Source organism: Canis lupus, chromosome 22 (genome assembly GCF_003254725.2).
Source record: "Canis lupus dingo isolate Sandy chromosome 22, ASM325472v2, whole genome shotgun sequence".
In the NCBI taxonomy this organism is placed as follows: domain Eukaryota; kingdom Metazoa; phylum Chordata; class Mammalia; order Carnivora; family Canidae; genus Canis; species Canis lupus.
Window position 1 is genome coordinate 13,114,929 of NC_064264.1, and position 22,992 is coordinate 13,137,920.

Sequence of the window (22,992 nt, forward strand, 5' to 3'; positions counted from 1 at the left end):
GCAATCAGACAACAAAAAGAAATAAAGGGATTCAAATTGGCAAAGAAGTCAAACTATCCCCTCTTTGCAGATGACATGATGCTGTATACAGAAAACCCAAAGACCCCACCCCAAAGTTGCTAGAACACATACAGCAATTTAGCAACATGGCAGGATACAAAATCAATGCACAGATATCAGTCGCATTTCTGTAAACTAACAGTGAGACTGAAGAAAGAGAAACTAGGGAATCAATCCTATTTACAGTTGCACCCAAAACCATAAGGTATCTGGGAATAAACCCAACCAAAGAGGTAAAGGATCTATACTCAAAACTACAGAACGCTTAGTAGGGAAAACAAAAGGAAAAATGAAAGGAAAAAAACAAAACAAAACAAAACAAAACACCACCCTTAGTTAACAAGATTGAAAACAAAGAGATAAGAATGCTGATATATTCTATTGTCAGTAACTATGTAAGCAATCCAGTTTCATTGTGTCAAGAATGTGGGACACCCTAAAGCCAGGAAGAAGAGGTGGATAGTAACACAAAGTGATTTATTTCCATAAGTCTTGATGATTGGCAGTAACTATACGTGGTCTTCTGAGATAGCTGTAGATTAACTTTTCAAGCAGAAATATTTCCATCAATAGTCTGTTTTCCTACATTCTTTCCTTCAGCTCTTTCCACTTTCAGTGATTCCAGTTGTTAAAACACTTCAAACTTCCAAGTATGTAATACATTTGGAATTATCTGGCCGAAAAAAAAAAAAAAAGAATTTTCTGGCTGAAACCAAGTGCACAAAAAATAAGGCCAAAAATATTAACTTAAACATTATGGAATTGCCATATTAATAAGTCAAAAGAGTTGAGTATTGGCAATTTTATTTGTTTAGTATAATATAATTGTATGAAATTTGCACACTTTGAACTGACTCACAGGTCATTATGTCTAGTTTTAAATTTCAAGTGAGGAAAATGAGTTCCAAGATGATAGCATGACTTATCCAAAACCACAAAACAAATGATGAGCATGCATAAATATAAAAGGAATTGGACAGAGTATAATGTGTATGCCAAAGAAATCAATCTCTTTAGAAATAATTTAGGCAGCTTTTTTTTGGGTTTACAGTATGGTTTCTCAGTGTAATAATATGTATATGGAGAGAGACTACATGCTGAAGATATTTATGCATCTGAAAATATACTTAATGTATGAATTTTAACTACACTATTTTGGAAAATGTGATTAGTAAAAGGCAAATATGATGTCCTTCTTAGTGTACCTCAAATCACATAATATAGATGTGACAGTGAATTTCTTAATTTTTTCAATTGTACTAGCTTCCATGTTGAAGAAAGTACACTTATTTATACAACTGGTATTTGTTTATTGATGCCTATGAACAAGTGACACCATTATATACTTTGGATAGAAAATGTGTGTACACTGTACCTCATTCTTAAATTTCTAATAGTGTGTGTTTTTTCTTAAGATTCCGAACTAGCATAAACTGCTTAATTCCTGCGTCAGAATTACTCCAACCAAAGACAAAAATCAAGGAAATAAGGGTAAACTGTAAAGTGTGGGAGATAAATGCTTCTTTGAAATGTGACTGAGAAGCAGTTTCTCCAGACTAGATGTGTCAGTGAGAGAATGATACAGTAAAGAAACTTCTAATTCTGCTCTTGTTTCTCTCCTAACTTGTTTTAGGTTATTCAGAATCTGTCCTCTTAAGTGATATCTTAATCCTCTGTTTTTAGAACACATAGGATCAAAATCAGGACAACTCCGAAAAGCCTGGTTAAAGTGAGAAGCTGAAAAAAAAAAAACATTGTGGTTTGACTAGCTTTGTAAAGTCCATTTTCCATCTTCAACCCTTTCTACACACAAAGCTGAGGAATCTATTTGGAGGCAGTGGTTCTTAGACTTGGATTGTACATTGGAGTCACCTGGATTTTCTTTTTAAATTTCATACAGAGCTACATACCAGACCAATTAAATCAGAATATCTGAATGAGATACAGTCATCAGTATTATTTCAACCTCCTCAGATTAAAAACAAATAAAATAAAAAAAACAGAAAACAATACCTCCTCATACTCATCAAAGGTTGGACACACTGATAACAAGTACCTCTTCCTGATGCTGTTTCTGTGGAAGAATGAGAGTAAATCCTTCTCTAGAGAAGTTATTTTGTGGGATGTGGAAGGATAAATATTGTTCTTTCAGCCTAGAGCTCTCTCCTCCAGGAGTTATTTTCACCAGGTTCTTTTTTTGTGGAATAGAGTTAATACAGACACCAGTGTATCCTTGGCTCCCTCTCTCATTCTCACTGCAAGAAATAGGAGCTTATAAACAAATCAATACACTCTCTGAGGAATACCTTTATTTCAAAGGAAGTCAACAAGGTGGATCAAACATAGATGTAGTTACAAGCAAATGTTTTGATACTCTTGAAGAAGAGTATCATCATCAAACTTCATACATTAAACATAGAAGAGGTATATGTACTAGTACTAGGATATATGGGCAAAAAAAAAAAAAAATCCAGAATACATTGTAAAAGAACTGAAATAAAAAAAAAACACAGTAGATGGGGTAATTTCTTTCTTTCTTTCTTTCTTTCTTTCTTTCTTTCTTTCTTTCTTTCTCTCTCTCTCTCTCTCTCTCTCTCTCTCTTCTTTCTTTCTTCTTTCTTTCTTTCTTTTCTTTCTTTCTTTTAAGATGGGGTAATTAGAGAAAATTTACCTGTGAGAAACAAATTTGAAAATGGAAATATCAGATTGAAGAATTCTCACAGAAATACCAAGAGAAGATAAGTTAATGAAAAGTATATAAAAAGAAATAAAAAATAATGTAGAAGTGTTAATATCTGGATTATAGGATTATAGAATAAAAGAAAATTTTGAAAATTTAGACTCAAAAATATCTGCTTGTATGATACTATTAAGTGTCCTAGAATAAAAAATGAACAGGTAAGCCTTCAAAGTTAAAAAAAAAAAAAAAGAGATAAGAACATTTCAGATTTAGACACCTATAGTAAACTTTTAAAATATCAACGACAAACTAAAGTTTTAAAATCTCAGTAGAAAAGAGTGTTTCCATTAAAATAAATAAAATCAGAATGTCATGAGATTTTTCTGTGATGATATTAACTAAATGAATGCAAATTTTATAAATACAGGGGAGATAGAATTTTAATAGAACTGTCATTCAGATATGATGTTAGATTAAAAATATTCTTAGGCATTTAGGCATGTATGTTTTAGAATATCTGACATATATGGACAAATACTGAAAAACAGTTTGGATATAATATTTATATAACAAAAGTAATATATTCAATAGATATTGCAAGAGATGTTTGAAGTATATTGATCAGTTTTTAAAGATTTACTGTTGTATTAAAAATAGCTGAGATCATAGGAAAAAGATATAATAACTCAGAAAAAGATTTCTTTTTTTTTATTTTTTTTTTATTTATTTTATTTTATTTTTTTTTATTTATGATAGGCACACAGTGAGAGATTTCTATTAAGTATCAACCTATGTTAGTGGCAGGCAGAGAACAGAGGATGTGAGGGTATGCTTAATATCTTGTCTCATGTTGTAGAAAGACATAGGAATTTTTAAATTATGGAAAAAATAGTATTACTGAGTAAAGTTAAAAATGTACTTACCCTCGGGATGCCTGGGTGGCTCAGTGGTTGAGCCTCTGCCTTTGGCTCAGGGCGTGACCCTGGGTTGGGGATTGAATCCCACATTGGGCTCTCTGCCAGAATCCTGCTCCTCCCTCTGCCTGTGTCTCTGCGCCTCTCTCTCTCTCTGTGTCTCTCATGAATAAATAAGTAAATCATAAAAAAATGTACTTACCTTGATCTAACAATTTCTTATCTGATATACACCCTAAATAAGTTTGCATATGTTCCATATGAAGCTTGTACGAGTATAGTTTTATAAATGCTGTTCCCAATAGCAAAACACAAGAAAAAATGTAAATGATAGAAAATTATATAAATACATATCATTTCATTCATACAATTGATAAAGCTGTGAAAATAAATGAAAAACACTGCATTCAGCAGTATAGATAAGTCTCAATAACATAATATGGAAAATAGAAAACAAGTTGCAAGATAAATTTAATATGATTTAACTTCAAAATATGCAAAGCTAAATAATGCATATTTTTAGAGACATAAATGTAAGTAGTAAAGTGAGGGATAAAATCAAGGGGATAGTAAACACAGAGATGGGGTAGGATTACTACTGAGGGTTGAGGAAGCCATGCTCCTTCCTACATACAGAAAGGACTTCTGACAATAATGATCAATGTCCATTTCTTGGAATGAGAATGTATCCCATATGTTTTAAATCAATTTAACAAAATATGTGGGAAAATAGGCTTGGGAAACGCACTCAAAAGGAGAAGAGGATGAGCAGAATAATTTTTTTTTTTTAAATTCCTACCTATTCCTTTCACTGAAGTTAGAGTCAATAGACAGTAACTAAAGTGTACTTTTCCATTTACAAGATGGAAGCTATGTTCATTCAGAGTCACATTTATTTCTCTGAATGAATGTGACTTATGAACATTTCTTTCTGACTCCACTCTGAACCTGAAGGTTGGAACACAGATTGGAGATGTGCTGCTTGGTTACACAGGTTTACAGATTTCTCTTGGAGGGCAATCAGTGATGGTGTAAGATTGGCTGGGAGAGTCACCATCAGCATCAGCAGATTACTGATATAAAATATAAACTCTACTTTAGGAAATTGTCTCCAGGCAAAATTTCTGGGTACATTCTTTACTTCCCACATATACTTATTTTTCATCCTATTAACTTGTTTCATTGTTTTCATAGATTTTTGGGAAAATGTTCTCTCTTTTTTCCACATAATTTCCTAGGACACATGTGAAGGGCAAAATAACATAAAGCCAAAGAAAATCATCTCAATGTTAATAGACTTTTAAAATCAAATTATATAGAAATATTTTCTTTTAAAACCATTGATAAGATGTTAAGATCAGCAAGGATCAGCAGATTAATCTTTAATTTAATATTGAATAAGTTGCACAGAATGAATAATATTTGAAAATTTTATATCACTCAAAATATTTTATTGAGATATTTCTGTACTAATTCCTATGAATAAATGAAATAGTAAGTTACTTTTAATTTAAAGCAGTACTTCATCTGAAGGATTCTATTTTTATGAGCTAAATGTTATTTAGATGTTGATTATGCTTATAATATGAATTTGAACTTTAACTGACTTCATAAAAGTCTATACATAGTGAGAAGCATGGGTATATATTTAGCCTATGCTCAAATTTTAAAGATGCTAGAATATGGGTAAAGCTTTCTAGCATCCTTACCCTCTAGTGGAACAAGCACATTTGGAGAAAGCACAACACTTGACTATAGTTTTAGTTGAAACACATTAATGTAAGAGTAGATGTAAGAGGTGTTTGTGCGTGCGCGCGCATGTGTGTGTGTGTGTGTGGTGACAATGTTGGAAGAATAGGGAAGCAACAGTGAGGAGTTTGTCCATCATCTGCAGATTATTAACTTTTATATTAAAAATTATCTAGAAGCCATCAATTAATGAATAAAATGTAAGTGACATGAGAGGACATTAGGATATTGTAAGTATCTCTTTCCCCTGTATTTTATATCAAATAATAAAATCATGAGGTGACATCAGTGAGAATAACATAATAAAGTACTTCAAATCTCTTCTCCTCCATGAAAAGAACAAGGTCAAACTTGGCAGAATCAATATTTTCAGAATTTGGAAAATTAATCAAGGTCTTGCTGAAACCTGGGGTAAAATATGAAGAAAAAACAACTGAATCTCAGTAAGAACAGCAAGGTTTATGACATTGTTACCTTACCCCATTCCATCCTTTCACCCCCAGTTAAATATTTGAAAATCAACAGCATTCATGGTGAAAACCAGCAGCCTTCTTGCCACTGATGGAGAAGGATAAGTTAAAGCTCCTTCAAAATCCCAGTCCCATAGAATTCTTATTAATAGACCCATTTATTGTTTTCTTGAAATCTCACTTCTGTTGGTTTTTATTTGACTAACTTAGATCTTGTCTATTATGCAAAGGCATTTGTTGGAAATAATTAGAGGCAATGGATTCAAACCAACTACATACAGATAACAATTTCAGCAAACAATAGGTTAATCAGAAAGCTTAAAAGGAGATACCAGATAATGAGATATTCATCAGGGTCTGTCAAAACTCTTAAATATTCCTGGGAATCTAGAAGGCCATGTACTATATTCATAACCAGAGCTGTGCTCATGCTTAGGAAAATCTCAAAAGTCCCTAAATTCTTATGTTTGGAGGATCTTGAAGTTCTGTGAAATCAGGGAGTATATCTAAGGCAGAGTTGTAAATTGCCTAGTTGAATGTTGAAGGTGTCCCTCAATAAACACATCGAGCCCCTCAGTGCTCAGAGTCTTAGAGGTATTAGGCATTTAATGAAACCCCTTACCCATCACTAGCTGACTACTAATCTAACTGAGCAGAGACTTTAGTGACCCTACATGACATAGAATACACACTAGAAAATTAGTTCATAACATAAATAAACATAGCAGAGCAACAACAAAAAATCCTGTCCAAAGTATATAATCTGATTTCCAAAGGTGCCATGCTATATTATTTAAAATGTAGTTTTTTAAAAAGATTTTATTTATCCATTCATGAGACACACACACACACTCACACACAGGCAGAGACACAGGCAGAGGGAGAAGTAGGGTCCATGCAAGGATCCAGGATCCCTGGATCATGCCCTGAGCCAAAGGCAGACACTCAACCACTGAGCCACCCTGGTATCCCTACAATGTACAGTTTTGAAAGGAAAAAAAAACCTGCAAAGCAACAAGAGTATATGGCATATATATGGAAAAAATAGAAATCCCAAAGAATTCCAGACATTGAACTTACTTTACAAAGACCTTAAATCACTCAGTAAAGAGACAGACATTATAGAAAGAAACCAAATTGAAATTATGATGATGAAAAGTACAATAAATGGAATATGAAATGTAATAGCTCAACAACAACAAAAAAAAGTGAGCAGACAGGAAATGAAATAAGCAAATATCAAAATGAAAGTCATTTGAGATTATCCATTCTGAGGATAAAAAAGGTGAAGAAAAGTGAAAAGATCCTTGAGACCTGTGGGCAATGAAGTAGCATACCAATCTAAACAAATTGAGAGTCCCAAGGGTGGGAAACAGAAAACGAGGCAGAAAGAATATTTGAAGAAACAATGGTCAAATATCCCCATGTTAATGATATGTATTAATTTACACTTCTGAGAAGCTCTATGAATTCTGGAGTAGACCCAAAGAAATCCACACTTAGACAAAATTGCCAAATTTTTCAAAAATCCACCCAAAACACTGAATTGTATACTTTAAATAGATCAATATAATGTTATATAAATCATATCTTGATAAAACAAAAAGAACTTGTGACTTCCTAAAGAGAATGAACTATTTTAAAGTGACTTTATTCATTAAGCTATTTAAATGGAATGTTAAATGATCTACATTCTGAAAGGCAATGACATTCATTGCAATAAAATTAATGGTGATATGTACATCCAATGATAGTGCCTATAATTAGTCATTGCTTAGTCATCCTGTTATAGTTGTGGGGAGGGGAAGGAATAAGTATATATATATATACACACATATTATATATATAATAATATACATAATTAAATTATATAATATATTATCACTATATATTATATATTTTATAATATATATATTATATATAATTATAATTATATAATCCTATAAAATATAATATGGAATAATTATTCACACATGATTAGTATTAATTGTATTCATATAAATATATATTTAATAATCATAAAAATTTATATAATATATAATTAATATATAAATATATGATCATATATTATATCATATAATTATATATTTACAATATTACATATGATTTTTTTACAGAAGTATATTTATATTAAATATAAAATTATATGTTATGATGTAAATATAGTTTATTAAATTTATATTAAATATCCAATTGATAATTGTATTATATTATATATTAATCATATAATATGTAAAACATTATATAAAAATATATATTTGTATATACTGACATATATATAAGTAATATATATATTTGTAAATCAATGAAGACCAATAAAATACTAAATTACCCCCAGATAGAATACAGCATGCCTAAACACCAAATTCTGGCATTCTTTTTTACTTTTCCTTTAATTTTTGTCTTTTTAAATGTCAGATCTGCTAACACCCTGAAAATAATTAGAACTTCCAGGAGAGTATAAGAGGGATAACTTAAATAGCTTATATTTAAGTTAATGAAATGAGATAATTTGGCCATATAAAAATTTTTACACATGAAATAAAATTCCTTCAAACTATACTAAAATATTAGAGTATTGGTGCCAATTTATTGTGTAGTTCCTAACAGTAAGATATTTAAAATTATAAACAGAGAAGATAAATGATCTTTATGCCTTTTCTTAAGGATTATGCAATGTCTTATTTGATTGATGGGAAGAGTACACAATATAATTAGAATAAAACTAGTCCTTAGAGAAAAAGTTCAGACATTCATTGGAACTTTTAATAAATGAAAAAATAGCTTGGGAAATAGTATACATAGTATATGATATACTTAAAATAAATTTCGAGAAATTCCTACTAAAAACAGTAATTTGAAATAAATGTTTCCAATTTATGGAATTTCAAGACAAACATTTTCATCTCTGTTGGCATATACTCTACTTTTTTTCTTGAAATCCATCTACAACATAGTTTCAGATGGTATTTGTCAGAAATACACACAAAAAAGTCAAAACAAATAAAATAGTATTCAACAGTGTAATACTTTTTTATATGTAACCTTACATTCACTGTATTATGAATTTGTTTCTTGTAGGCCTTTATATCCATTTTTAAATAAATGAAAATAGCATCACAAGGACTGTAGGCTCCTGACTTTGTATTCTTAAATCTGTGAATGATTCTTATTTTTTATTTCCTATGAAACAAAGATTTTAATATTAATCATTTATAAAATTTGTAAGTTTAACTACAGTCTCAAGCCATTACCTGTCATTCTTTCTTAAATATAGCAAATGTAAAAGGATAGGCCAGTGAAGAAATCTCCTACATTATACCAAAAGTTTTTGTTTTTTTTGTTTTAATTATTTTGTTTATAGTTTTTTGTGGTTTCAGCCCATTTTTTTTTCTTTTAGGGAAAACCAGTATATGTTGAGATGAAAAGCAGTATAGTTATTAGGTAGAACCAGCATTGCAGTCTATGTTTTTCTGAAAGAAGATATGATGGATATCTGATTATCTGAGCCTTTTTTGTATGACAACAGCAGTTGGGTTGGAAGCAAAAAGACGTGAATTTTTCTAGCTGGTTTTGGATTGTACTATTTTTTTTTTCTGATATGGTTTACATAGTTGTATTCAGTACCTCTCCTTGGAAAGACATATTGCTTTAAAAAATACTTAATAATAAGTTCAGATCAAATGGAGCATCAGTAACAGAGGTTTGGATACTGATTCAAAAAATGATTAAATTTAAACCTGTTACATCTTCAGTACCACTTATTTCTCATTCACACTATTTCTGAGACAACCATCAATATTCCCACTTCTTATTTTAGAAATAGCTCACCAAACAAGGAAATTGCATGACAGAAATTATGTTCTGTTTGGGAGAAACCAGTTAATTTTACAATGAAAAGGAACCAAGAGCTGGTATAATAGGAAAAGTTAAAAGATACAAGGAATCATTGCCCTGACCTATCTATTCATATACACTTTTACACTTCTGAGGGTCCCAACTGTAAAATAAATACCCCAAATGCTCTGATTAATGAACTAGTTGTTGCTTAGTACATAAAGCAACTAAACTTGACAAGCAGTGACATATTAGGATTCAATGATACCTTCCGACCAGCAGAAATCTAGTAAACAAAGAAGTATGCGGAGAAAAGATAAAAGGACAGCATGCATTGAAACAATGTTTCTTATTTGGTGATTTTTCTCTCTAATTCTTGCTTTCTTTAATGAAGTCAAGGAACTGTTGTGGCTCACTGCAAAGGAGCAAAAGTTACATTGGCAGAGAGTTGTTTCAAATTTCATTTGCCTACAGCAAGGTTTTGAAAACTACTAAATCTGTTTTATGGAACATAAGAAAGTGGTTTTCCTTTTACTAATAAATGTCATTCTTACAGCCTCACTGATCAAATCTCATCTTCTCAGGCATAAACTAAAAGTTTATACTACTGAAATTTATCTCACATTTTTCTCCTGTCAGAACATAGTTGCTATATATATATATATATATATATATATATATATATATATATATATCATCATATGCATTTTTTAAAACTCCAGACTTTTTGGATAGGCAATTCAATTTATTTATTTATTTTTTATTATTTTTTAAATGATTTTATCTGTTTATTCATGAGAGACAGAGAGAGAGAGAGACAGAAAAGCAGGCTCCATGCAGGGAGCCTGATTTGGGACTCGACCCCAGGATCAGGCCCTGGGCTGACGGTGGCACTAAACCACTGCTACCAGGGCTGCCCAAATGGTTTTATTTTAATAGTGTATAATTTTTTCGTATCTCAGAAAGTCATAACATTTTGATGATCCTTCTTTTTATACATGGATTAAGTAGTTACTCACAAAGGCTTGGACTTTTTGTGAATGCGGCCTTTTTTCCAGACAAGGAATTTGTGGGAGACTTCCTCTGGTAATTTTACTAATTTTACCATAACCAAATGGCAATTTTGATACAATCTATTATGGTAGCTGTGTTTGCATTTATATGGAATATGGTATGATATGCGTATGGTTTTGCATATTCTTATTGGGATGGCCCTTCAAAAGAAACCAGTGACATCTCATTCTGTGTTTTGGCATTTCTCTGTCAAGACTTTTCCATCTGTAAGACTTTGGAGTCTTATAATTACATGCCAGTCCTCCAAGTGAATGAAGCCAGTGGAGAGATAGTAAAGCTCACAAATAGAGAGCTTACCCTGGTTGTCTTTAAAGACTGTGGTAGCAATCTTATCTGAATTTGCATGTGTTCAAGAGAATCTAGAAATTCACTTTGTGTTGTGTTTTTCTAAGGTTTAAAATTTTGGAGGATGTTTAAAATTTTGGAGGATGTAATTTGGATGTAAATTTTTGTGGGTGTTTTAAATTTATTTAAAATAATATTTCAGCTAAACAAAGTACATCATAAACCAGATTTAACATATTAGTTCCCACTTGCTATTTTCCCCTAAACAGTTTTGAACAACTTCTATTTTATCAAATCCTGATAATCCTTTATGATGTTACATTGAAGTTCTCCTGGATGACACTGCCAAAGGTTGCAAATTCATTTTAACCAAGAAATTAATATTGGATAATGACTTAGTATGTTGCTGAATGTGTGGGTTAAAGTCTAAGAAGCTCACCTGAACGGTCAATATATCTGTAAATTCTCATCTTTTACCTTAACAAATTCTCATTTTGTGTTTCTACTGAATTATGTGTTTGGATTTTAATATAAAGATAATGATGAAATTATCAACTTCCATTGATGAAATTAACACTCCAGGAGCATGAACTATATTTATCCTTCGGCTTCACATAGCGTCTGGCATAATATAAAATAAATTAAATGGAATATGAATCCTAGTTTGAGGCATAGTTCACATCTACTAGGTAGCATTATATTCACCAATATGTACTCCATAAAAAGTGAATTAGGTGTAAATTGTAAGAAAGCACCAAAAGACAAAATTTTACATTTTTTGATAGTGGCAGAAGGACCTTGAATAACACCAAAGGGACTATAATTTGCCCATTCTCTAGAAGAAACTCCTTCTGGCTCTGAAGAAATTCCACTGGCCAAGAATAGACTGGGGAACGAGTCTCAATTGCAGCCAGAAAACGAGCAACTTTAAGTTTATGTCAGCTCACCCCCTGTTTGTGGGGTAGTGTTACAGTGATTATTTAATTATATAAAATGCCACTTGCTTCTACAATGCTGAAATCTGCACAAGCAGTACAAAAATAAAATCTTTGGTGTGAATTTTTCTTTGGTTTTTCCTATCCAAGTACTTTAAGTATCTTCGAAACGATACTGTGTCCCAAGCATTTCAAATGATATCTTCAAGAATAAAAATGAAGTTTCTCATTACTGTGAATTTGAGCTGAACTTGTTTTGGTTACAAATGGCTTATGTAGAGCCAGTTATGTGATATGAGGGGGGAAAAGAGTGATTTGAGGACATAGCTTCACACACACACACACACACACACGTACGTGTGTGTGTGTGTGTGTGTGTGTGTGTGTGTGTGTTTCAGTCCACTTGGTGAGAATTAATCATTTTGATTGTATGGTAAAGACATCTTTCCTTATTCCATAGTTCTTTCTCTTCAGAACACCCATTCATGGCATCATTAATAACCTGGGAAAGAAATTTTACTAAACTATGGTTAATTTTCTACCTATTAAACAAGTATCACTTAAAACCCCTCATTCTTTACAGTGGTTAGTACCGTTTCCAAGTTTCTTTCTCTTTTTTTGGTTTGTGTGTGTTGTGGAATGTAAAATTGCTCCCTTTTTTTTGAAGCCTCCTGGATTTGCTTTTGCAGAATTCATGAAGTAATTGGTTAGTTAGTCAATGCCAACCAAAAGCAAACAAAATAAACTTAAAGGGCACGTAGTGCTAATGAGCCTGCTGGAGTCTCCATTTTATCAATGGCTGTGAGGATAGGGAATTCTCAGGAAAGGGGATCAGGGACAATCTGACAACTGAGAAGGTGTCCACTAGGAAATATATATGATAATATAGTGTTAGATTAAAGTAGTAAGTAAACAATCTGCAGAAAGTGATTCAGAGTACTAGTTCTTGTTTATTGTTCATATTGTTTCAATTTATCATCCTTGAATTCAGCAATAGGTATAATTTCATTCCTGAGTAAAAATTTTAGCATTGCTGAAACTGCATTTATTTGCTATTTGCTGTTGTTGTTGTTTTATTTAAAGCATTCTCATTCTGGAAGATATAAAAAGCTTCGATGTCAATTTTTCTTAGACAAACAAAAGACTGAATTCTAATGACTTGAAATCCTTTGCTTGATCTGCAATTTGGCTAGTTTTTATTTATTAATCAGCTTAACTTTGTTGTTATTTCAGAAACTGAAAAATAAGTAGATTTGTGTGAACCACTTTAAGTGGTAGATATTAGAAAACCAAATTAAATTACAATGATATATCTTTGTAATTAAAAATAATTGAAAATGAATTTTAGCTTGAGCAACTCTGCATAATCTCAATTTAGCTTCTGCTTTCAATACAGTTATATGTATCAATACTTGCACAATTATAAATTAGTACATTTGCTTTATGATGGATACTTTGATTAAATATTGTAATATTTAATACTATAATATAGCATTTAATTAATAATATATACTGTCTAATATTATAGCTATATTAAATATAGCATTTAATTACCAATATATACTATTTAATACTATAATATAGCATACTATAGTAAAACATCAGTTACATACAAAATAAGTGAAATAAAATAAAATAGCTTTTTGGTATCATTCTACACATTCATCAATATTTATGGGAGCCATATTAGAACTGAAATGTAATATATAACAATATCAGTATAAACTCATTTTTAAAAATATTTTATTTATTTATTTAAGAGAGAGAGTGAGAGAGAAAGCATGAATGGGGACATGGGGGCAGAGGAAGAGAGATAAGTAGACTCCTTGCTTAACAGGGAGCCCAATGGGGGGCTTGATCCCAGGTTGTGGGATGATTTGAGCCAAAGGCAGATGCTTGACCAACTGAGCCACCCCGATGACCCTATAACAATATCGATATAAAATAAAATTAGACATAGACCCTCCTGCGTATAGAAGAAATTTATATAAAAATCTTAGGTATGAACTAATATTGCATATAAGTCATATAATATGAAATAAATAGGTTCCAGTTACGTTAAATGATAGATCTAAATGAGAAATACTAGGTCTTTTTTCAGAACTCTTATCCTATATGGTTGATTGTGCTAGAATTCTATTTTAAATCTTATTTTCCCTTATTTACTTATATGAGAAACAAAAGCTTCATACACTTCATTATTTGGCCGACCACATATTTATATAGGATTAAGTTCAGAGCAACTCAAATATGTGCACCCCACCCCTTAAAAATATATATTAGTCTAGATGTTCAGACAATTAAGAACTATGTTGTTCTGGGGATCCCTGGGTGGCTCAGCGGTTTAGCACCTGCCTTTGGCCCAGGGCATGATCCTGAAGTCCAGGGATGGAGTCCGGGGTCAGGCTCCCTGCATGGAGCCTGCTTCTCCCTCTGCCTGTGTCTCTGCCTCTCTCTCCCTCTGTCTGTGTTTCTCATGAATGAATGAATGAATGAATGAATGAATAAATAAATAAATAAATAAATAAATAAATAAAATCGTGTAAAAAAAAAAAGAACTGTGTTGTTCTAAATGTTCTGTTATGAGCAAGTGGGAAGCAACTTTTAAAACTATAACACACAACATACATTAAATTAATATACACACTCCATGTACAGTTACTGCATTATATTTTGTAATTTCCTTGATTTCTTGTTCTTTAAGTTCTTAGGAAGATAAGAGTTTTCAGAGTATTGATATCTGAAGAATGAGAGAATTGGACATACTAGTAATAATCTTCAATATATGACTTTCTTCATTAGTAAATGGGTGGGAAATGACAGTTGAAAGGAAAAAGCAGAGTAACTTGTATATTAATATTTTATTAATATTAATATTAATATTTTATTTTAAAATGAGAAATCTATGACAATCAAGTTTAAGAAATTTCTTCTAAAATAATACAAAGTATGTATTTTATAAGATCCATTTACTTTTTTAGAAAATTAAAACTTGGGGCACCAAGGTGGCTCAGTTGGTTGAGTCTGCCTTAGGCTCAAGTCATGATCCCAGAGTCCTGGGAAGGAGCTCCACGTGGAACTCCCTGCCCAGCATGGAGTCTGCTTCTCCTTCTGCCCCTCCCCCTGCTCCTGCTCTCTCTGTCTCTCTCTCAAATAACATAAAATCTTAAAAAAAAGTTAAAACTTTTGTTGATTGCAAAATCATACAAGACTTTAAAAAGATATCATCTATAAGTGAAAAACAGTAGTGGTTGTTTAAAAATTTTTGTTAATTGACCCTAATGTGGTTGTAATGCAATTTTCATCTTTTCATCTTAATGGAAATGATCCTGAAAAATCATTTTAGAAATTATTTATGCATATGTCCCAATTTTAAGTGATAAAATCTATCATTTCAAAAATAGAACTATTACAAGGCAAGCACTATTTCATATTATATAGTTAAAACATTTTAATTGAGATTGTTACTATGTCTAGACTACATCATTATAAGCATTAGGAATTAAATAAATTTATTCCCTAATTGTGCTTTGATTTATATGAATTAGGGATTTTAAATCTCTATACAGCAAATAATTTTATTAAATTTTTAAGAATTTATCATTTGTTTTAAATAATGTCAATTTATTTTCTTGATAGCATGATGTTGCATAATACACATTTTTATTCAGTGTTTAATATTTCACTGTTCCATTGTTGCATAATCTATATTTTAGGTATTAAATCACATAAAAACACATAAGGGAATACTTAATCACCATATTTTCTAACTGGGTCACAAGTGCTAAGGTAGAGCATATAATTTTTATTTAATTTTATTTTAATTCCACTATAGTTAACATACAGCGTTACATTAGTTTCATATTTACAATACAGTGATTCAGCAATTCTATACTTTATTCACTGCTCATCAATATAAGTCTATTCTTCATCCTCTTTACCTATTTTAACCCATCCCCACTACCTCCCCTCTGGTAATCATCAGTTTGTTTTCTATAGTTAACAGTCTGTGTTTGGTTTTGATTTGGTTTGAATTGTCTCTTTTTTTCCCTCTGTTCATGTGTTTTGTTTCTTAAAGTGCACATATATGAGTAAAAGAATATGACATTTGTCTTTCTCTGACTTATTTTACTTAGCATTATATCCTCTAGATATTGCAATGCCAAGATATCAATCATTTTATGGCTGAAAAATACTCTATTGTATGTGGGGTGTGTGTGTATGTGCATGTGTGTGTGTATGCAATTTTAATGAATGTTGAGTATTATACTATGGTTATGGTTCTTACCTTCTACATATCAACGTATTATGTTGTATATTGTTTGCTTATCTATTGAATAATCTTTTTTATAAAAAGAGAATATGGGGATCCCTGGGTGGCACAGCGGTTTGGCGCCTGCCTTTGGCCCGGGGCGTGATCCTGGAGACCCGGGATCGAATCCCACATCGGGCTCCCCGTGCATGGAGCCTGCTTCTCCTTAAAAAAAAAAAAAAAAGAGAGAGAGAATATGGATTATTAACTTTTGTAACGTGATTATTTAATAAATTACTACCTAAAATATCCTGCTTACTGAAGGAGTGAATTACAATATATAAAGGAATCAAGGAATGTTTTAATTATGTAGATCACATACTGATATGAAGGCTAGAAATTAGAAAGGGATAACGCTTTAGTTTTGGAATTGCCTCCTATGCAATTTGTATAAAAATAGAATGTAATTTTATCTGGATTCTCAGAAAAGAATCACAGTATAAGAAATTCTTGAAGAGGTTTTATTTTTTTGTTTTTATTTTGTTTTCTTGCCAAAGGGTAGCCAAGAATAATGTACACCATTTGGTTTCCAAAGCCAAAGAAGGATGGGTATGTAAAAATATATTTGGATATGTAAATTTTACACAGGTAAAAATATATCTGATTGATCAAATCTACCAACAAAAGTTATACACTAATGCAAAAGGTTTTTTGTGTAGTCTATAAAGATATTTTCCATTTAATATAAAGAGAATGATTGTGAATTAAAGGAAATCTCCATACGTTTAGAGATGCTGAAGTGATATGAACTGTGGGAATGACATTTAACATTTCATTATGATTACTGAAAGTACCAATATTTCTTTCTCTATCATATCTTGTCATAGTAACCAAATTTATTTTTTTTTAATTTTTAATTTATTTTATGATAGTCTCACAGAGAGAGAGGCAGAGACATAGGCAGAGGGAGAAGCAGGGTCCATGCACCAGGAGCCCGATGTGGGATTCGATCCCGGGTCTCCAGGATCGCGCCCTGGGCCAAAGGCAGGCGCCAAACCGCTGCACCACCCAGGGATCCCAGTAACCAAATTTATTGTTTCATCCTTTCATCCATAATTTAGTGAGTTTTCAGCTAATATTGTATTTTCTGAAAACGGAATTTATTACTCAAATAACTAGAGGAGTTAGGTAAATAAGATATTGGATGAAGATATGAAGATTGGTTAATAATATGTTCAGGATTTGTTATTTTAACTCAGATACATATTTTACATAAACATGTCTGAGTATTACACTCTCCCCAAGGGAATATTATATCCTCTTTTATACAACACTGTAACCTTCATGGTGTATATGGTGACTTTGAACTTCTGGCAGAGATTGGTACCAAAATATTTCACTTTTCTCTAAGATCTATCAGGACCAAATATATCTAGTGCAATGGTAAATAGCAACTGAGTTTATCATCATGTCATAGAAACCACAAGGAGGTACAAAAAATATATTGGATGAGGAACCATGCCCTGCTTAATGCAGAAAACAGCCCCTACCAATTGCTATCTTTGAAAAATGTTGGATCAGTGTTGTCAGATATCCCAATTTTTTAGAAAAGCTGGATATCCTCATTCTTACAGGAAAAATAATGATTTTCTTGTCCCCACAGTAGTATTAGGCATAGTAGGCTCTGTGTATATTTAAAATTTGAACCATGTTTCTATGTTATCCCTAATATAAGCTTTAAAAGCTTCTGGGAGTAAATTCTTGATTACACCCTTAGTTTTAAAAGCCCTACCATGCCATCCATGTATCCTTTGGCAACTTCCTTTTTGGCTGAGGCAAAATTGTAAGCATTTTGTTTGTATCCACTCTTAATTTACCATCTCTCCCTGTGGTTTCGCACTTGCAAGGCTTATAAAAATAGTCTCTTTTAACCTCGAGAACAAATGCCAATTCCTTTATGAAAAATATTATTATCTTGATAAAAAGGTAGATTATCATGTTCCTAAAGAATGTCAATTATAATCTAGTTTAATACTTAATATATCACTTAGTAATCATTTGTTTTTGCATATTATTCTCTCCATTATATTTTAACAAACTTGTGGTGAGAGACTGCATTATTTATTTATGCATCACCTGAGAACAATACCTAATGGGTTTTCAATAAATGTTTCTTTAACTTGGGCTTTTCCTTTTGAATATCATTTCATGGCTAGGACCACACAGTTCACAATTAAAAAATTGAATTTAGCAATATTTTTCTCTAAATTTTGATATCATCTTGTTGAAAATAAAAGTACACAATTTATAATATCAAAGTTTATTATGAAACAGGTTTAGGTTATTGTATGGGTAATCTTTTGATTTGAAAAACTAATGATAAAATATTCATATTGTTAGTACATAACTATAAGTCTCTGTGTGCTGCTATATTCTCATTAATCAAACAGGTTTCAGAATGAAAATAAATTGTTTTTGGAAGATTATTTTCTTCTATGTAAAACTCCTGTACCTTTTTCAGTAAAGTTACATAATTCAGAAATTCTAAAGCATAGGCAATATCATATTCATAGAAATCAGTAGTTTCACAGATTTTTACAAGTACAAAATTCACCACAAAATTATTGCTGTCACTTTTTTACAAATTAATAGATAGGAATCTATTTTTCCTTGGGAAGGTAAACATTTACTACTATAAGTAGAAGTGTTGACATAATGAACTTATTTTTGATATGTGTAAAATAATGGTACTGACAGATATGCACAAACTGCTAATAATTAAACAGATTAAGTCCATCACAATTACCCAATAATTTTAAAATTAAAATAATATTAAATATATATGTTTAGAATTTTTATTTGCTTTTATGAAGGCTGGTAATTTTCTACAATTGAAAGATTTGTATGTATAAAATACAACTAATTTACATTAAATTGAACTTTGTGTAATATGAATGTTTACTATGCACATTTATTTATTATAAAGTAAAAAAATAAAAAAAAGAATACTAAAGAAATTGAATCCAGTTACATGAGACGTAGAAGTAAGAATGATTCAAAAAGGAAAGAAGGAGGCTATGGTTTCATATGTCGCATGACTAGTAATTCAGGGATTTCTTTCCTGTATAAATTTATCTCAAAATGGGGGATTACATTGCAAGTTTTAATTTTAAATCTAAGCAAGAGATTTATTTATCACAGCATCATTCCCTAATATAAGTTTGCAAATCAAAGTGAACTTGTGATAAGGCAGCATTATTTTTAATTTGTGGAAAGAAATGTGGGTGAAAACAATATATAACACTGACCAAACTCTGACGTCAGCCACCTGATAGCACATCTAAGAATCATGGAATTACTGATACTTTAATCACACACACATACACAATGAGGAAAAAAAGTTAACAACATAAACTCTTGAAAGGAATGGAAGGATGATCTTTGGAAATTTTGCTCAAAAAGAGTTTAAAAACCTGAGACAAAATGTCAAGAAAAGTAAGGATGAAGAATGTATAACATTCATAATTATTCATACTTAAAAGTATATGACATTTTAATTTGATGTTGTTTATTCATATATCCGTTGTCTTCATCAATGAAATTATTCATAGATAAGCCACTATTAAATAAGTCACTGAAAAAATTAAAAAGAATGAATCTTTATACTTTTGTGATTCATATCACAACTGTTTCTCAAATCTGATTTAGGTATTTGATTATTATTTTAGTCCTAATAGAGAATAGCTACTTGTTGAGTTGAAAAAACATTAGTAGTTGAACACAATACTTTATAATTAGACTCAATAAATCATTATTTAATGAATGATGCTCTTTATACTATTTCTAAAAATGTTAGACTTTTAAGTCTTATAATCTATCTGCAGTTCTCTGTGTAAAATGCTATCTTGTAATAGTGTGAAGAATACACACTTTTTATGTCTTATTTTCCATTAAAATTGGAAAGAGTGATGCCAACATATTTAAATCTCATTACATAATCACCTGAAAATTCATTTCCTCATGATGAAAGTGATATATGTATGTAAAATAGAGAGAGAAGGCTAGACATTGAAAACACCTTCTGATTTACGATTCATTATTTTACTACACAGGAAGGAAAAAAATCATACTGCTTAGGGACTACTGATTTTTATTAATTCTATTTTTTTGTGGAATTTTCACCAATTTATCCTGTTAGTACCATCTATTATTGAAGCTATGCTCACATTATATATCCTGGCTGGTGTTTCTAACTCTAAGATAAAAGTTTATGCCAACCAAATAAAATATATTATGGTAAATTTATACTTAATAGCCATGATCCTCTAGTATTCCTCTAATATTTGATTCTTATTTCCTGAATATGACATAAAACAAACTAAAATACACAATTTCAAAGAAAATACAAATGACAGATGACCTTGTTAATAAGTAAGTTTGTATCACATTGGTTAAGGACAGATATTACTCCCTCAACCATATTTATACATGAAAGATAGATATTAGAGACAGGTGACATTTTTCAATATCATAGAAAATTTATTTCTCTAAGAGTCATTATAGTTTGTCCAGAATTTGTATGATCATAGTTGTATTCTTTTCAATTATCGTTATTGCCTGATTTGAATCACACTAATTTTTCCCTGTTTTTCTATAGTCTAAATATAAACAATTTTATGTGTTAGTTATATTGTGACATTTTGCAGAAAGATGTATTTTTAAAGGAAATACAACAAGCTGTCAAACTAGTAGGATGAAAGACTATGCATTGTTTTTTTTTTTTTTTTTTTCCAATAAGTCAAACCGTATCTATGAAAAGTTCTTGGAATGTTCTTTCATTCTGTGGGGACTAAAATCAGTGTTCTTGATGATCATGTTTACTGGCTATAATGTTAAAATTATAATAAAAATGATTAAAGATAACTCCCACTAATAGAAAGAAGGCATTTCTCTTTATAAATGGTTTTTCCTTAACATTAACTCAAACGTGCATTTGCCAGTGTTGAGATCTGCTCAGCCTGAACATTGCTTAGTGTTAGAATCTTCCAATACTTAAAAAAAAAAAACTGTAGATTTCATATTTGGACAATAAAATCTGCAACGCTTGTAAGGACAGAGAAACTGTGGGGACTTAAAGGAAATGAAGGGTCAAGATTTTCAATTTGGATTTTTTTGGGAGGTGAAATAACTTTATTGTAACCAATTCAGTTACCATTTCACATTTTTTTTCACTCAGAAATATATCATTGGGATAATTCAGGAAGGATGAAGATCTGACATGCCTTAAAGAAATACTTTTGGATTTAAATTTCTGAAAGTTAGTTACAAAACGCTACTTCCAGCATGATGACATTTATATGATTATTTTTATTTTATTTATTTATTTTTTAAAATATTTTTTTTTTAATTTATTCATGAGAGACACAGAGAGAGACAGAGAGAGGCAGAGACACAGGCAGAGGGAGAAGCAGGCTCCATGCAGGGAGCCCAATGTGGGACTCGATTCTAGGCCTCCAGGATCAGGCCCTGGGCTGAAGGCAGTGCTAAACAGCTGAGCCCCCCAGGCTGCCCTGTAAGAGTATTTTTAAAATCCAGATTATTCAAGAACAGGGATGGACATGATGTAGTTACCTCTGGAGAGGGAGAAGAGAGGACAGTACTGGATGGTGTATTGGCTGCATTTGTGACTCTTTTTTAATTTAACAGTATTCTGGGAAGGAAAGTAAAATATTTACATCAGTTAACTTGCATTGTATTATTTTTATACAAGTTTGCGTGTTTCAATGTTTTATTTTAAAAAGAAAAAACAGGGGATCTCTGGGTTGTGCAGCGGTTTAGCGCCTGCCTTTGGCCCAGGGCGTGATCCTGGAGACCCGGGATCGAATCCCACGTCGGGCTCCCGGTGCATGGAGCCTGCTTCTCCCTCTGCCTGTGTCTCTGCCTCTCTCTCTCTCTCTCTCTCACTGTGTGCCTATCATAAATAAAAAAAAAAATAAAAAAAATTTAAAAAAAATAAAAAGAAAAAACATTGTAGTAAAATTTTTCAAAGTATAAAGTGTGAATAGTGCAAGAACTATTGATAGTAGCATATTTTGATACCTAATTGAGTACTCACTATGGGACAGCAATTCTACCAAAAATTTTACTTGTATTATTCATTAAATCATCTCAACACGAGATAGACACTATTATAGATACTTTACTGACAAAGATTTTAAGGGTTTAAATAGAAACCTTGCTCATCGTGTTAATTGCTATGTCATTGGTACCAAGAAAAGCAGTCAGCTTTCAGGAAATAAATATTTAAATTCAACCACAAATATTTCATAAAACATAAAGAGCAAGGAATACTTCTAGGGATAAAAGTGAGTACAACAACAAAATATGCTTTCTTAGATCTTCTCTTCAGATGGGAGACACAGATAGGAAATATTGATGAAAATGTCATGAAGAAAAATAGAACAGATTTAAAAAGGCAACAAGTGAATGAATAAATAAGTGAATGAAAATGATTCATAAAATATAGTGTTTGGAGGGATGGTACACTTTGGGTCTCTTGCACTTTTATATGTGTTCCTGGGTGTGCCAGACTGCAAACCCAACGCCACTAGGCTTTTTCTCATTCTGAAGATTGGAAAGTGAGGTAATGCTTCTCCCTTCCTTCAGCCAAGGATCAGGCTGTCTGACTAACTGGTATAAAAGCAATAGATTCCCCAAACTCAGTGTTCTTCAGCTG

At 31.4% G+C, this 22,992-nt stretch overlaps 1 long non-coding RNA gene across 7 annotated transcripts in view; it reads right to left on the reverse strand.

Moving 5' to 3' along the window:
• Positions 1–520: 520 nt before the first annotated feature.
• Positions 521–22,992, reverse strand: part of LOC112678802 (uncharacterized) — a 76,308-nt gene continuing 53,836 nt past the window's right edge. For 4 of the 7 annotated variants that reach the window (XR_007404936.1, XR_007404932.1, XR_007404931.1 and 1 more), the window contains 3 exons: positions 3,664–5,809; positions 2,117–2,315; positions 521–733 (listed from right to left, as the gene is read on the reverse strand). This is a non-coding gene — a long non-coding RNA (uncharacterized LOC112678802). The remainder of the gene's footprint in view (positions 734–2,116; positions 2,316–3,663; positions 5,810–22,992) is intronic. The other 3 variants (XR_007404933.1, XR_007404935.1, XR_003147871.3) reach the window with 2 other exon arrangements.